This window comes from Tamandua tetradactyla, chromosome 2, assembly GCF_023851605.1.
Source record: "Tamandua tetradactyla isolate mTamTet1 chromosome 2, mTamTet1.pri, whole genome shotgun sequence".
Lineage (NCBI taxonomy): Eukaryota > Metazoa > Chordata > Mammalia > Pilosa > Myrmecophagidae > Tamandua > Tamandua tetradactyla.
Genome location: NC_135328.1, coordinates 18,572,664 through 18,588,598, shown reverse-complemented (window position 1 = coordinate 18,588,598; position 15,935 = coordinate 18,572,664). Strand labels below are relative to the sequence as shown.

The 15,935-nt window shown below is 39.6% G+C and overlaps 1 long non-coding RNA gene across 3 annotated transcripts in view; it reads left to right on the top strand.

Moving 5' to 3' along the window:
• The first annotated feature begins 12,154 nt into the window (after positions 1–12,154).
• Positions 12,155–15,935, top strand: part of LOC143659154 (uncharacterized) — a 37,582-nt gene continuing 33,801 nt past the window's right edge. For 2 of the 3 annotated variants that reach the window (XR_013163442.1, XR_013163440.1), the window contains exons 1-2: positions 12,155–12,266; positions 13,265–13,492. This is a non-coding gene — a long non-coding RNA (uncharacterized LOC143659154). Of the gene's footprint in view, positions 12,386–13,264; positions 13,493–15,935 lie in introns of all 3 variants that reach the window. The other variant, XR_013163441.1, reaches the window with a different exon arrangement.

Here is a 15,935-nt window from a genome sequence, read left to right as displayed (position 1 = left end):
CGACGTGAAATGTTAACATTATTTTTCTCAATCATATTCAGAAAATGCTAAAATGCCCAAACAAGATGACGACAAAGGTAGATAGAAAACAAGCTTTTGAAATGATAAAGTGACAGAAACTCAAGCTGGAACTGGTCTGGAGATCTTCTAGCCTCACACCTTTATTTCATAGATGAGAAAACCAAGGCCCAGACAGGAGAACGTGGCACTGCTGGATTATGCAACAAGCCAGCTGAGCACATGCTTAGACTGAGCTCCAACAGAAAAGGGAATCTAAAATGGAGAAAAAATACTTTTAAATGTCAATTTATTTAAAGGCTTTGAAGTAAACATTATGGCAAAAAAAGATCAGGATTCGGTAGGATGTCTTTGTACATCATTTGTGGTTTAAAATGGTTTTTCTTAGGCAGTGCACATGGCGCAGCAGTGAGGGGGACCATAATCTTTTGGGGGCTTAAAAAGCCTAAAGCTCTTATTCCAGCCTTGGAATGACTAACATAAATTAGTTAAACTAAGTCAAGCCCAGAAACCTACATCTCCTGATTCCCAAAGGAAAAAAAGCCTTTAGCGTGGCATCAAAACTGCTTCTTATACATACAGGTGGAAAGTATAGGGGAAACAAAGTAGCTCAACAAGAAAAAAAAAAAGAGGTACCACTTGGGATTCTTATCTATTTTCCCATCCATTGCTTTAGCTGCTTTAGCTTTGATCCTGCAACATTGAAGTAGGGTCTCACTCCCTGCCTCACCCAACCTCACTTTCTGGAGCTAGGCACAAACTCTGCTTCTAGGATTTTTACTCTGCAGTTCCTCTCACCATAGCCAAAAGCATCATTTTGAATTAAGTCATTTGAATTAAGAATCTTCTCTCATCCTTCCATTTTCCATTTTTCAATACCTTTCCTTTCTGGCTCAGAAGTCTTTCATATCTCCCAGATGTAATTGGATCTCAAGTATAAACTCTTAACTGTGTAGCAAGATCTTCACCTTTTGGCAGCATCCTCCCTCAGCTTTCTTCATCCCAAGGCAGGCCATAAATTGTCCTCTCCACTCACCATCCCTCCTACATGACTTGCCTATGACCCCACCGGGATTATATTCTTCTGTTCTCTGGCTTATTTTCTCCCCCCTCCAATGTGGTTGCAATTCCTGGTCATCCAGAAATGTCTTAGCACTCCTCCTTCTATCTCTCTGCCTGATGTTGTTTATTGGTACCATGTTCCAACCCTCATGCCAACCACCTCTGCTCTCTTAAGTGTTTGCTTTATTTATTTTCCTTAGAACAGCAGAGAAGAGACTTGGATAAGTACATTTTCTGTAAGACCGAGAGATATGTGCCTCCAAGTCTGTGCTACTTACTATGTCAAGGCCACCAAGTTTCTATTTATTTTTGCTCTCGGCTGGTCAACTGAGTCTACCTAGTGGGAAAGAACTGGACCAGATGCCTTCAGACTGTTTTGGAAACAAGATCACATTGAAGAGAGTTTTGAAGCTCTGCCACTGGGGCTGCCTCTACCCCCTGCACAAGACTGGCTGGGATTTTTGTGTATCTCATCCCTGTGGTTGGAAACATACAACCCCACAACTCCACTCTTGACTGATATAGTGGAGGTGCAAAGGCTTCAGCTCTTGGGCTATTCTGCTTGGAGTTCAGGCAGGATCCATTGGCTCTAATGAGGGGGAAAAAAGCAAAGAAAAGACATCTAGCTTCCTGTATTGAGGAAAATTATTTTATTTTATTGAATGCTATTGTGCTGCAACTTCTACTCCCTTTTTAAAAAAAGGAAAGGTAAAAATGAAGTAAACAAAGGCAAACGTGTGTTTATGTGTGTGTGTAAAGAATGACTCAATAGAAAAGCAAGGAATAGAAACTTGTAGAACATAGAACTGTCTTAACATGGAATATATCAAAACTAATAATAATAATAATGTCAAGGTCATATGCTGAAATTGGAAATTTCTAGAACAAATCTTGAATGGCTGCTCGACTGGTTTAATCCTGGAAGCAGAATTCAGAGAGAAATGAATGAATCAAGCACTCAATTTCAGGGAAGGTAGCAAAGAACAGCGAACCTTGGAGACTCACAGGTGGCAGAAGTTGGAAAGACTCTGGCAGTCTATGGACCGACCTGACCCACCAGCATGGATCACTCTGCCCTGGCTTTTCCCCAGAGCAGCCAGAAACCTTTCCGTGTCACTTTCAAGCAATCCTCAAACTCTCTGGAAAGCCCCCCCAATAATGTTATCTAGAGATGCAAAAACAGAATAATTTACATCTTGATTTCTGGGTTAGCGTTCTACTGAACATGCTCTTGTGGCCATATACTTAAAAGAAGTTGATTGTTTTGCTGCAGGGAACAGAAACCCCACACGTTGATTGTGTTCCCATGAGCAGAGATGGCTGTGTGGCGACACGAATGATGCTGCACAATTAGCCATCAAAGCCCTCCCTTCTTCCCTATCCTGGGCCATGATTCATACTTTCTAGGTTCATGTCACTAGTGCCAGCTGGCACCCTTGCCAACTCCGTGGCTTTCCCAGCCCGATTTAGGGATACACAGAAGGAGGACATCATGTTGATGTCACAGGAGCAGATGGCAAGGCTGTACTGGGTCCAGAGTGGTGGAAGGGTGGGACAAATGAGTGTGAAAGGAGCAATCATAATTGTGGAAGGAAATCAAGGAGCTGACAAACCAGGGTTTTTCCTCTGCAAGTGCTTACCCAGAATGGCAATCCAACATATGGAAGGAAAGGCATTAAGTCCTGATCATTCCACAAGAATGCAGAAGGCAGAAGCCAGCAATATCTGAAATCCAATATCTCATCATTAAGACAACTGTGGGTTTTTTTCACCCAGGCCCTTTGCTGAATAGAGAAAAGTAAATGTCACTGAGAGCAATAGCTGGGAAGATCACACGATGGTTAAATTTTAAGTGTCAATCTGGCTAGGCTATGTTGCCCAGTTGTTTGGTCAAATGCTGGCCTAGATGTGTCTGTGTGGGTATTGTGCATATGGAATCAGCATCTGAAATCAGGTGACTTCCATATGACCTTCCATAATGTGAATGGTCTTAAGAGCAAAGAACTAAGGTTTCCGGGAGAAGAAGAAATCTTGCTTTATGAGGATTATATCATCTACTTCTCTCTGAGTTTCCAGCCTGTTGGCCTGCCCCACAAATTTCAGATTTGCCAACCCCTACAATATCATGAGTCATGGTCTCACTGATGTGAACCGACATTAGTGAATAAACTTGGAATATGTCATTGGTAACAGAGACCATCAGGAGATAGAAATAGGGTAAGATAAGGGGTAATTGGAGCCGAAGGGATACAGACTGTGCAACAGGACTGGATACAAAAACTCAGAAATGGACAGCACAATACTACCTAATTGTAATGTAATTATGTTAAAACATTGAATGAAGCTGCATGTGAGGTATAGGTTTTTGTTTTTGTTTTTGTTTTTTTCTCTCTATTATCGTTTTATTTCTTATTCTGTTATCTTTTTATTTCTTTTTCTAAATCGATGCAAATGTACTAAGAAATGATGAATATGCAACTATGTGATGATATTAAGAATTACTGATTGTATATGTAGAATGGAATGATTTCTAAATGTTTTGTTAGTTAATTTTTTTAATTAATAAAAAAAATCTATCTATCTATCTATCTATCTATACACACATATACTGTTGGTTCTGTTTCTTTGCAGAACTGTAATACAGCTCACAAAGCTGAAATTAGAGGCTGAGATGATGAGAACATTTTCCTGCAGTGTGCAACTTTGTTAAGTCTGAGACAATTGTCAACCACTAATTTCTATGGCCTTCAAGCTGGGGGTGCAGGTTTGGAGGAGACTCATGTGAGTGTGTGGGGGATGGGGGCAGAGGCATGAGGTTGGAATGATGGGATTGGCACCTATTTCTCGAGTATCATGAACATTTATAAATAAAGGAATTCTACCACTAGAAAACCAGCCAATGATTTGCATGGGACTGAGGAGTTTCCTAGGGCATTGAATGTACAGTGCTAAAACTCAGACAGTCCCAGACAAACTGGGACAGTTGATCATCCTAAATGAGACCTTGAATGTCTCTGTCTTTAAAGAGGATTTGGCCAGGAGCTGTCAAGACCAGTGTTTGTGAATCAGTCAACCAATAACTGTTATTGGTTGCTGCCTCGGAGCTCAGATCCAAAGAAAATGCTGTGAAGGTGAGGGATTCTCGATACGCTCTATGATCCAAGGAATTTGTGGTCCAATTGTGTGAAGGAGAAGGAATAGTTACCTGTAGGAAAATGTTTCAGTTCCCCAGGGCTTCTGAAATAAAGTACCTCACATTGGGTGGCTTGAAAAACAGAAAAATTTTGTCCTAGTTCTGGAGGCCAGATGTCAAAAATCAAGGTGTCAGCAGGGCCATGTTCCCTCTGAAACCTTGGCATGCCCTGACTTGTGACAGCATCATTCCAATCTCTGCTTGTCTTCACATGTCCTTCCTTGTGTCTTCTCTGTATCCAAATTTTCTTTGACTATAAGGACAGTAGTCATATTGGTCTCATCATCATCAGAGACCCTATTTCCAAACAAAGTCATGTTCACATGTTCACATCTTTTGGGGGGGACACAGTTAAATCTATAGCAAAGGGTGGAATCTGAGCCCAGGTTGCAACTCATACATGGTTGCATTGTCTCCTGAGCTGGTAAGGAGGAGAATTGACAGAAGGAGAATAAGGGAAGAGGCTATTATTTGGGAAAGAAGGGAATTTAAGGAGGATAAAGAGGACAGTATGATGTCTGCCCAGGACACAGGTCTAGGTTCAACTTCATGGAAACCAAACATATTCAATTTCACATAGAGAGGGAATGAAGGCAACTTGGGACAGAGGCAGCACTGTATCAGGGCTCAAGTGGTAACATGAGGTGACATGCGGTATGTTGAATCATGTACCCCAGAAAAATATGCCCTTAATCTTAATCCCATTCTTGCTGGTATGAAGCTATTGTAAGTAGAACTTTTGAGGGTGTTATTTTTAGTTAATGTGTGGCCAACTGAACCAGGATGGGTCTTTATCCCACTACTGGAGGCCTTACAGACAGAAAACCACGGGGAGGGGAGGAACTAGAAGTCAGCCGGACTACAGAAGAGAGCAGACAGGACATCATCACGTGCCTGGAAAACCAAGGAACCCCAAGAATTGCCAACCGGCCAACACACTGCCAACTCCAGAGGAAACAAGCCTCCCAACCTCCAAAACTATGAGACAATAAATTCTTGTTGTTTAAGCCAATCCATTGTGTGGTATTTGTCATAGCAGCTGGGGAACTAAGACATGGTGTGATATAGAAGCAGTGTCCCAGTGGAGATTCCAGGGAATAGCGCCCTTGGGGAAGCTGCATGTTCTTCAGAACTGAGAAAGTACATCTTAGGTACAAGTGTCAGTGGCTGCACACAAAAACTGGGGTCGGAAAACCTCAAGTCGTAGCATTGATGGAAGTGGAAATAATGTAGTACGCTGGAAAGGAAGCACCTGCGAAAACTGGTAATAAACCCTGGCATGACTTCACTGGGAATCCTTAGGAATAAGTGCATGATTGTTTGGGAGGTGAGGCCTTCCATAAACAAGGGGGACAAGTCAAGAAGAATATGATGATGATGATGATGTCAAACTCTGTGTATATGTTCCAAGAACTGTTTCAAGCACTTTACATAAAACACCTTGTGAGGTAAGTATTACTCTTTCCATTTTACAAATGAGGAAACAGAGGCCCAGAGAAAGTATGTGAATTGCCCAAAGTCACACAGCTCATAGAGGACAAGCTGTGATGATTACTGTAAATGTGATTCTATTTCTCTACCCAAACTCATATGGCCTGGAAAACTCAGGGCATAAATATAAAGCAGCATAATATCAAGAGCTAAACTATAGGGGACAGACATAAATGAGGAGCATTTATGTATATGCATTTTGTTCCAGAAAGGAGTTTTGTTAACTTCCATCAGATTAAGCAAGCCAGCATCAAGGAAAAGTTGAAACAGAGGCAGAAAAGAAAATAAGTACTGTGACATAAAGTGGAGATAGGAATTCCACCTTGGGTACAAGTTGTCTAACAGTTAACACAATAAGGAAATCCTGGTCAGTTACATATGTCACTGTATCTATAAGATAAAAACAAAACCAGCTGTTAAGGGTAAATAAAATATTTATGACAGAATTTTTTCCTTTGAGTTCTCATAAAGGGTGCACCATGATAGACAAAGATTCCATGGTGAATATGAGTGAGCTGTTCTTTATGTAGTATTTTCTGGTTACTCTTTTTTTTTTTTTTTTTTTTAGAGAGAGGGAGGAAGGGAAGGAAAGACAGAGAGAAGGAAGGAAGGGAGGAAGAAAGGGAAACATCTTTAAACATTTTCTTGTTTTATTGTATTTTGTTTGTTTGTTTGTTTTTTACATGGGCTGGGGCCGGGAATCGAACCGAGGTCCTCCGGCATGGCAGGCAAGCACTTTGCCCGCTGAGCCACCGCGGCCCGCCCATGGTTACTCTTAATGTAGGCTGAGACTTCACAGCAAAGCGAACTTTACAGAAAAAATATTATGGGATAGAATGGAGGAGATGGGTTTTGTAACTCAGGTTGAGCTTGAGAAAGACAGCATAATGAAAATTTAAGAGTACAAGCCAGGCTTCCTGGGTTGGAAAACAACTATTCTGCTTACTAGGTGTGTGACTAAGTATGTGTGCCTCAGTTTCTCCACTTGTAAAATAGGGCTAGTTAAGACTATCGCGATTACTTCTTAGGTTCTTGAGAGGAATAAGCAAGGATTGTGCATCAAATGCTTTGAGCAGTGTCTGATTCCTAACACTAAGCATTTCTGGAAGATTGGCTGGATTATGTAGCCTTCAAGCATTCCTTTCCTAAATATAGTTTCTCTCAGCTGAGGTTTTAAAAACTATCAGGCAACAGTTAATTAATCTATCTTCTAACAAGTACCTGTCTAGTTAAATATAGCCCTGTGTCTTTTAATTAACAGACAATTTCTCTGTGGCTAAGAATGACATCCTCTTGTGAAAACTGAGGAACCTAAGGCAGATTCATGAAAATTCATCCCCTCTTCTTTTAAGGAGAGCCTAAGGAATATGAAGCAAGGATATGTGGATGGACTGATATTATTCAGTCACGTATTTGTGGAGTGCCTACTGCTTGCAGACCTTGGGGATATTAAATTGTTAACAAAAAAGGCATAGCCTTTGTACTCATAGGGCAAGCTGTGTGGAAGACAGACATTATTAAAGCAAGTCCAAAGAAATGACGGTGTCGAATCTCATTGATTGATCATGCAACCAACTACATACTTGAAATGCATTATCTTAATGATACTCAAGCATCCTTGAGCAGAAATCAGTCATCCTCACTTAAAGAAGAGAAATCTTCTCCAAGCTTACAGAACTAGAGAATGGTAGATTTGAACCTCTGGTGCCTCTTTCTTAACCACTATTTTTTTTTTTTTTTTTTTTTAGCATGGGCAGGCTCCGGAACCAAACTTAACCGTTCTTTTATACTCAAAACCTGTGATATATCTAAAATGCTTAGCCTAATGCCTGAATTGGGCAAGGGCTCTGTCCTCTTCTTTTCTCTTGCTTTTTGATTTTTATTTGTTTTTCCTCTTCAGTGCTTCTTTGCATGGTTTTGGGAAGAGGGTGGATTGTCTGAAGGAAATTCCTCCATTCTCCTTTCTTAAGCTATTTAAAAGCACGACTTTCTCCTCTGATGGTCTCTCTCTGGCTCCTTTAATTTTTCAATTTCCCTTGCCTGTCTGCAAATGGAGGTACCCTCCAAAAGCCTATCTTTACCAATCTTTTCATTTTTTCCCTATGCTTTCTTCTTGGTAGACCTCTTCTCTTTCTGTGGCTTCCAACTTTCATATTTACTCCATTCACTGTCAGATCACCATTTTCAGCTCTAGGCTCTCTCCTGACCCCCACCATGGTATTCCACAGGTACTTCAAATACCACAGGTCTAAATTGGAATTCAGCACTTCTTCTATGTCCAAACTGCAATTTCTACTTCATCCCCTATCCTGGGAAATCCAACCAACCTCCCATGCTAGACTGTCAACATCATCATAGGCTCCTCCTTCTTCTTCCAGCTTTCTCACTCCTCTTCATGACACACCTGATCAATTGCCAAGTCCTACCTACTGCAGAGCCCCTGGGATTCATCTTCTCCTTTGTATGCCATCTGCCACTGCCTTATGTAGGCCTCCATAACCTCTCACCTGCATAATTGAAATTTTGTCCTACTTGTTCTCTTTGTCCTTGAAATATTACCCTACTCTGTGCTGTCATTTACCCTGCTGCTAGAGAGTTAGCATCCTAAAGTACAGCTGTGCTTATGGCTTTATACTCTTCCAAAATTTTTAATGATAGCTATTCCAAGCAGACCAGATAATTCTCTCTGTACTGAATATCCTGTATTTGTCCTGTCCCTCTCTTTGGTAAGGGAAAGAAGAAGCCTCATGCTTGAATAGAGACCAAGTTAATAAATCCCAACAAGCACTGCTTCACACTTAGTGGACATTACATAGGTTCACCTCTCAGGCTACTTTGGACATTCCTTAAAGATCAAATGCAAATGCAAATACCACATTCTTGATCCTTGAACTTCTTTGACCTTTCTGGTCAGATTCAATAGTTGTCTGGTGTGCCCAAAGCCCATTGCCTTTACTTCCTTCTTCTAGCATCATATTGCTTGTTTATTGGTGGATAACATAGAAAAATGTAGAGTATATGAAATATTACTAGGCAAATTAACAACACATTGAGAAAGGGCTAATTTTTTAGTCTAAATTAAGCTAAATTGGGCCAAAAAACATTCTCTTTGACCTTTTGTTGTTAGGATTGGTTGTTTTTTTTAATTCAATAATGGATGAATACAATAAAAGGAATGTTAAATGTATAGTGACACAAAGCTGGCAGGCATAGCTAACATCAAAGAAAGCAGAAAAAAATTCAAAATGATTCTGACATCTGAGGACATCTCTTAGGGATAAATGTAAGGTCCTATAGCAAGGCTCTGATAGTCAATATGGCGGGAGCTAGGACAGTGGAAGAACAGAACTTTAGACTAAGTCTATCAGTGATCACCACCATTGCCCCTCCCCAGAGCTAGAAAGGAAAGAGCCCAATTCATGGTAAATGTGTAAGTAAATGAGAAGGATGAGAGAATGAGTCATGTGAAGTTTGTGAAAAGGTGCTGGGTGACTGATGCATGCTTTATTGACTCACTTATTGGAGGTAAGGGAGAGAAAGGAAGGGGATAGAAGCAATCCATCAAAGATTCCTATGGTCTAAAACTCTACAATCCTAGCACTTCCTTTTTTAAAATAGACTAACTTGATTTGTACGTTAACCTGAGACTTCTCAGAAGAAGCATTAGAAGTCTAAAACTACTACTGACCATCAACTATGTGCCAGTCCTCTCAGCTGACTGGTAGAAACATAAAAATGAAGGAGTTATTAGTTTTTCAAGGTGAACATATAACTAAATTATCATTGATATAACAGAATTGGATAGCTTTTATAATTGGATACATGGATGGATGGATGGATAGATGGATGAATGGAAGCATGGAAGGAAGGAACAAAACATGGAAAGATGGATGGATGAATTTGATGAAAGCATTGAAAAAAGGCTATTAACTTCGAGAGACATATGATGAGAGACATGGAAGAGTTTGCATCAGCAGTGACATTTGGCATTTGAGCTATTTCCCACAATGCAATGGAAGATAATAGTGTTTGGAATGTAAAGACCTAGTTGCAATACAAAAAGCACCATTTACCACTTGTGTTGCTTCAGGCAATTTACGAAATCTCTCTGAATCTCAGTTTCCTCATAAATAAAATAGAAAGTATAATATTGACCACACTGAAATGTGAAAATTAAAGTACTTAAAACAGTCCTGTGTTAGCTTATGGCTTATAGTACTTGTTGATGAAAGAGAGTTCCTTGCTTTTGCAGTCTTCCCATAAGAGAGTAAGAAGCAGAATCTTTCTGGAAAATTTCATGTAAAAGAGGTTATATAAAACCAACTGATCAATCAGAAACTCCACAACATTTAAGGCTTTACCCAGTGTGTTACATGCAGGGGTCCCTGCCCTTGTGGGGACAGAGTTGGCTGACAAGGCCCTGGTCTGCTCAGCAAGCTAAGAATCTGAGAAAGATGTCAACTGGGCTCCAATTCCTCTCAGGTTAAAACCAAAGGAAAGTGGCCATTTTTAAGGACAGCTGAACATGTCCTTGGTCAGGACGTTCCACATTTAACCATGACACCTAGATAAGTAAGGAGGGTTAAAAAATCAGGGAGAACCCATAGTTTGAAGATGAAGGTATGACTTTTTGTCTTTGCTCTGCTGCTTACTGCTCTGTGATCTTGGGCATGTGACTAGGTTCTCTGACCCTCTGACCCAAATAGGAGGAATTAACCTAAAGGATTTAAGGTAACCTGGGAAATGGAATTAAATGAGAAGACTGTGAGAAACCTTTTGTAGATGGTAAAGCACCATACAAATAAGTATAATGAACAAGTAAGTCAATACTAGTAATCAGACCGATACAAGGGATAAAGAGCTAAGAATAGGTCTAGGAGATACAGATGCTTTTGTTAGTGGGATTTCCTTTAGTTTATGAACTTACTTAGACCTACAGCTTAATTTGCCTTTATGCCCAAGGATGGTGATATTATGCCTAGGAGAGGTGAATCCACGATCAGTCCCACTCCTCCTACACCTCATTTTATTGTGGTATGTGGGTTTGAGATGGTTCCCAAATTCCTGTACCCTGGTGTGCATGCTCTATATAATCCCTTCTACTTGAGTGATAGTAAACATGATGGATAGTCACTCCAAGTGATGGAAATTTTCTGATGTTATTAAGATTCCTAATCCCTTGATTTGGAGTTAATAAAAAGGGGAATTATCCTGGGTGGGTTGGATCTAATCAGGAAAGCCATATTAAAGATGTCTGAGAAATTCAAAGCAGCACAGATCTTCTTCTGATGACCATGAGGCAGCCTATTGCCATATTTTGGAGAGGGCCACCTGGCCAGGAATGATGGACAACCTCTAGAAGCTAAGGATCTCAGCTCCGCAGCTGCAAGGGAGTGAATTCTGCCAAGAACATGTGAGCTTGGAAGAGTACCCTGAGCCTCAGATGAAATCACAGTCCAAGATGACACTTTTGAGTTCCACCTGATGAGATCCCAAACTCCTGACCTCTGGAATCTGCAAGATAATAAATTAGTATAGTTTTATGTTACTAAATTGGGGTAATTTGTTACAGAGCTGTATGTACTAGTTTGCCAGGGCTGCTGTGACAAATACCACACAATGGGTTGGCTTAAACAACAGAAACGTACTATCTCAAGATTTTGGAGGCTAGAAATCCAGCATCAAGATACTGGCTGGGTTTGCTTGCTCCAAAGTCTGTAGCATTCCAGCAATGCTCACTTGGTGATCTATCTCCTTGTATTTGCTTCTCTGATTTTTATTGGCCTCTTGTTTCCTCTGACATCTATGTCTGAATTTCCCAAGGACTTCAGCCATATAGATTAACACACACCCTGATACAATTTGTACTCACCTGAATAAGATCTTTGAAGAACCCCCCCCCCCCTTAACTACAGCTGGTGTCTGAATAATAAGGGAGGATCAGACACACAGAGAGAGAGCCACATGAAGGAGGTAAAGATTGAGTTATGCCATGGATTCCCAGCAACCCTGGAACCCTGTAGATGTCGAGGAGGCATGGCCCCACCGACACCCGGACTCACACATCTAACCTCTAAATCTGTAAGATAACACATTTCTGTTGTTTTAACACATTTCTGTTGTGACAGTTTTTTACTTAAGGATTTAGACATCCTCATCCATTCAATCTAAGGGAGTAGGATTTCAGCCCAACGAAATAAATGTTCCTAGTCATTATGGGTCGGCTGTTATGGGATTACATTATATGGGGCTTCATGGTATATTTTATCCTGAACTTCTCTTTATTTGGGGTGGGGTAATGTAATAAATTTCCATCACTAAAAGAATTCCATCATAGGATACTAGGTTATATCATAAAGGAGAACCCGGAAGAGAATGGACATTGGCTCAGGTGAACACTAAAGTTCCTGAAACTGCTCCAGAACTCCTCCTTGGCCATCTGTGCAGTACAATGTGATGGCTTGTGTCTGTTCCCCTACAGTTCTTGGAAATGCCCAACATGGTACTCTAGCCCTTCTCCCATCAGTGCCTTGCCTGCCTCTCCCTCCAACAAACTGCAAGACCCTTTGAGAAAGGAGCTTTCAAATTTCTAACCCTAGCCCTTAGCTAGGTGTGTGAGAGGTGCTGAAAAAAATATCCATAGAATGGATGAATGAGATTCTATAGTTGTAATTTCTTATAGCAACTCTGCCATCTTCCCAGGAAGATACCACTTGAAGCCTTTTAGAATGCCTTATTACACTGATTAAAACTCAAGTTTTTAATATAAACCAGAACTTCATAAAAGTGATCTCTGGTGAGAAAGATGTGAATAAGTTTACTGAAAAGAGTAGTTGGATAGATATGGAGAAAGAGAGGAAGGGAGGGATAGAAATAAGGAGGGACGTAAAGAAGGAAGGAGAGAGAGATCTGTGACAAAAAGTATATGAAATTCTGGGTTAAATTTAATTGAAAAGATTTTGCTCCTGAAAGATTCTCAGGTCACAGTGGAACTGTGGAATTCCAAGAAGTGCATTTTAGTGTACAGAGTCTTTTAAACCCATTTAAACATGGAACCACCCCTTCCCCTTTCTTCTTATGACACATTTCTCCTACTTTACAGGATATTCACGTAATTCAGGAAAATGCAGAGACAATGAAAATATGAATGCTGAGTTGAGTGTGTGGTGGGTATTAGTAAAAGCCTGAATACACACATCAAATAAAGAGATAAAGGTTTTATGCTGCCAAAATCTTATCTCAATGAGGAAGAACTGTATATACTGTCAGTTCTTGGTCACAGAGCCAGAACAGTTACTCACAGTTTCAAAATGGGAGCAATTTGCTTGCACCACAATGAAGTGCCATCCCCACAGCAGAAATAGGGAAACTCAAGGTGGTTCTTTGGTACACTATCATCCATTTGTCAGGCCAGTCTAGGAGAGGACATTTAAAGAGTTAACAGACTACAACAACATTTGATACTGAGTACCAACTATCTGCTCTCTTTTGAATTTCTAGGTAACTTGTGAACAATTCTGGTGAAGCCACCAGCATGGCAGAAGTAGTTTGTCCTGTTGGCCACCCCAGTATAGCTTGGAGCTCCTGTACCCTTCAATAATTCTCTTTGCTCATCCCAGACTGTTAGGATCAGTACCACGGTCAGTGCCACCTTCCTCTCTTAAGGCTCAGGATTATTTCTCTAATCTGTATCTGTGGTTTTATGTGGTCACACCATCCAATGAAAAGGTAAATAAACACCTACTTAATCTTTCAAAAGTCAAACTCTGAGTTTCTATAAAGTAAAACCTCTGTATCCTATTTTCAACTTAACATATCTACATGGAATAATAATTCCAGGAGAAAGGACACTAATTCTGGACAATTCTTGGGGCAGGGGAGGATTATGAGGTGTGGGGCATTGAAAGGAAGCTAGAAAGCAAATTAAGAAGAGGGGCAGGAGAAGCATATGATCAGATGAACGGTTTAGCAATGAAATACAGGACTGGAACCCACCACTGTTCTAGGACAATCTCAAGATGTATTATCTTTGGACAAATTTCTCAAAGCAGACCAGACAAAAATCCCAGGATGTTAGGATACTTTGTGAAATTATAAAGAGTTATTAATTCACCTCTTTCATCTCTTACAGTTCAATATTGTGAAGTATTAAAAAATGCCATATTTTTCTCTGAAGGCAATTCAAAGCTTACCTAGAAATATTCATACAATTACAATGTTGGAGAGAATCTTTAGGTTTTTCAAATACTTTCTAAATATTTGAAAATGTAGCAATGATAAGCATACTGCATAATGTAGTGCAATTATTTAATTGCATGTCTTCCTCTCACCGCTTAATTGCAAACTCCCCAGGAATTCATCTTTGAATCCCAAATCCTAAGCATGGCCCCTGGTGGTGGATGAACAATAAAGAGTGATAAATACATTTGGGGTTGGAGGCATTTCTGAAATGAGACCCAACAAGCAAAAGGCACAAAGTGAAAAAGTGTAAAGATTTGATTCTATCCAAATTCAAGACATTCTGTCAGTAAAATTAAAAACAAAAAATACAACAACTCTTCAACAAAGTTAACAGAAGGGTGACAGAATAGGAGAAATTGTTTGCAATATTTAAAATGTAGACATAATTAACATCTAGTATATATGAGAAATTTCTGTAAACCAGTAAGGGGAAGATAGGAAAGTGAATAGAAACATGGGCAAAATTTATGAACAGGATTTACAGTCGGGGCAATCCAATGGTGTGCTAGAACTGGCTTGTACCATCCTGTGAGAACCAATTGTTGAATTTTCAGTTTTTGTGAGCTGGTTGCTGAACAGTTGGCAGCATGAAATTGACCACGGTGTAGTATTTATGCCATGGAAATTGGCAAGCCCCAGAGAGACAGGGGTAAAACATTTACCAGCCCAATTCCAAATGACTAACATTAGTACATGGACTTACTAATAGATAAATGCAACTCAAAACAATAGTGATGTATTATTTTATGTCTATCAAACTGGCAAAAATTTGAAAGTTGGATAATATCAAGTGTTGATGAGGATATAGGAAAATAGAAATATTATACCAAGAGAGTTTAAATTGCAGATTTTTGGGAAAGCAATCTGCAATACCTGGAGAAAGGAAGTGTATGCCTGTGTACTGTAACACAGTAATCTCACATGGGAGTGTGAATCCCAGAGATTTCCTGCACAGGCCTGGGCAAGGAAATACATAAGGATGTCAGTGAAGTGTTGCTTTTGGTGAAAAAAAAAAAAGAGGGAGAGGCAACATGAGGGAATGAATAAGTAAAATGAGGTGTTCCATATGATGGACTAGTAAACAATTAGAGGTAATGAATTAGATTGACATAAAATAATAATACTAAACTCTTACTTAGGTGGCTAATGTTATATCAAATCCTTTTCTAAGTGCTTTATATATATTACCTCATTTAATCCTTGTGACTCCATGAAGTAGATTATAGTAATAATTTCATAAAATTGTTATTAATTCTATGCTATAGGTAAGGAACACAAGGATCAGAGAGTTAAGTAATTAGCTTAAGGTCACACAGCAAGGAAGTGGAAGAGACAGCACTTGAATCCAGGTATTCTGGTCCCGATTCTTTACTTTGAATCATATAACGCTTAAAAGCATTGAGTGAAAAGCAGGAAAGGAATAGAGAAAGACCTATAGTACAATGCAATGTCTCTACACTAAAAACACGTACCAAAATCATGATATACATTTCAGGATAAACACACATTTAAGAACATACAATAAATACATCAGAGTCAGATAGAGGTGGTGGCAGGACAAATAATGAAATGCTGTGCCATGTACAGGAAAGTGTGATTCTTTCAACTTGGCAGACCTAAAGATCAAATGTAAATAAGAGCAAATGAATGAATGAATATATACTATTCTACAGACTTAGGGGTATCTGTGTTGAACAGAATACTGCATTTGATAATTACCCCAAAGTGCCGTCCTTCTCAAATTTGTGGTTGTAATAAACATGACTTGTCAAAAGAGAAACAGATGAAGGGAAAATGTGTGTCATGCTGCATGTTAATGCATTCTCAATCTTTTATAGAATGAAAATAAAAACTTCAAGATAACTGACTGCTATGACTCTTGTATAATAATCTACAACATGAAATGGGAAAGAGTTCCCCCATTTATTAA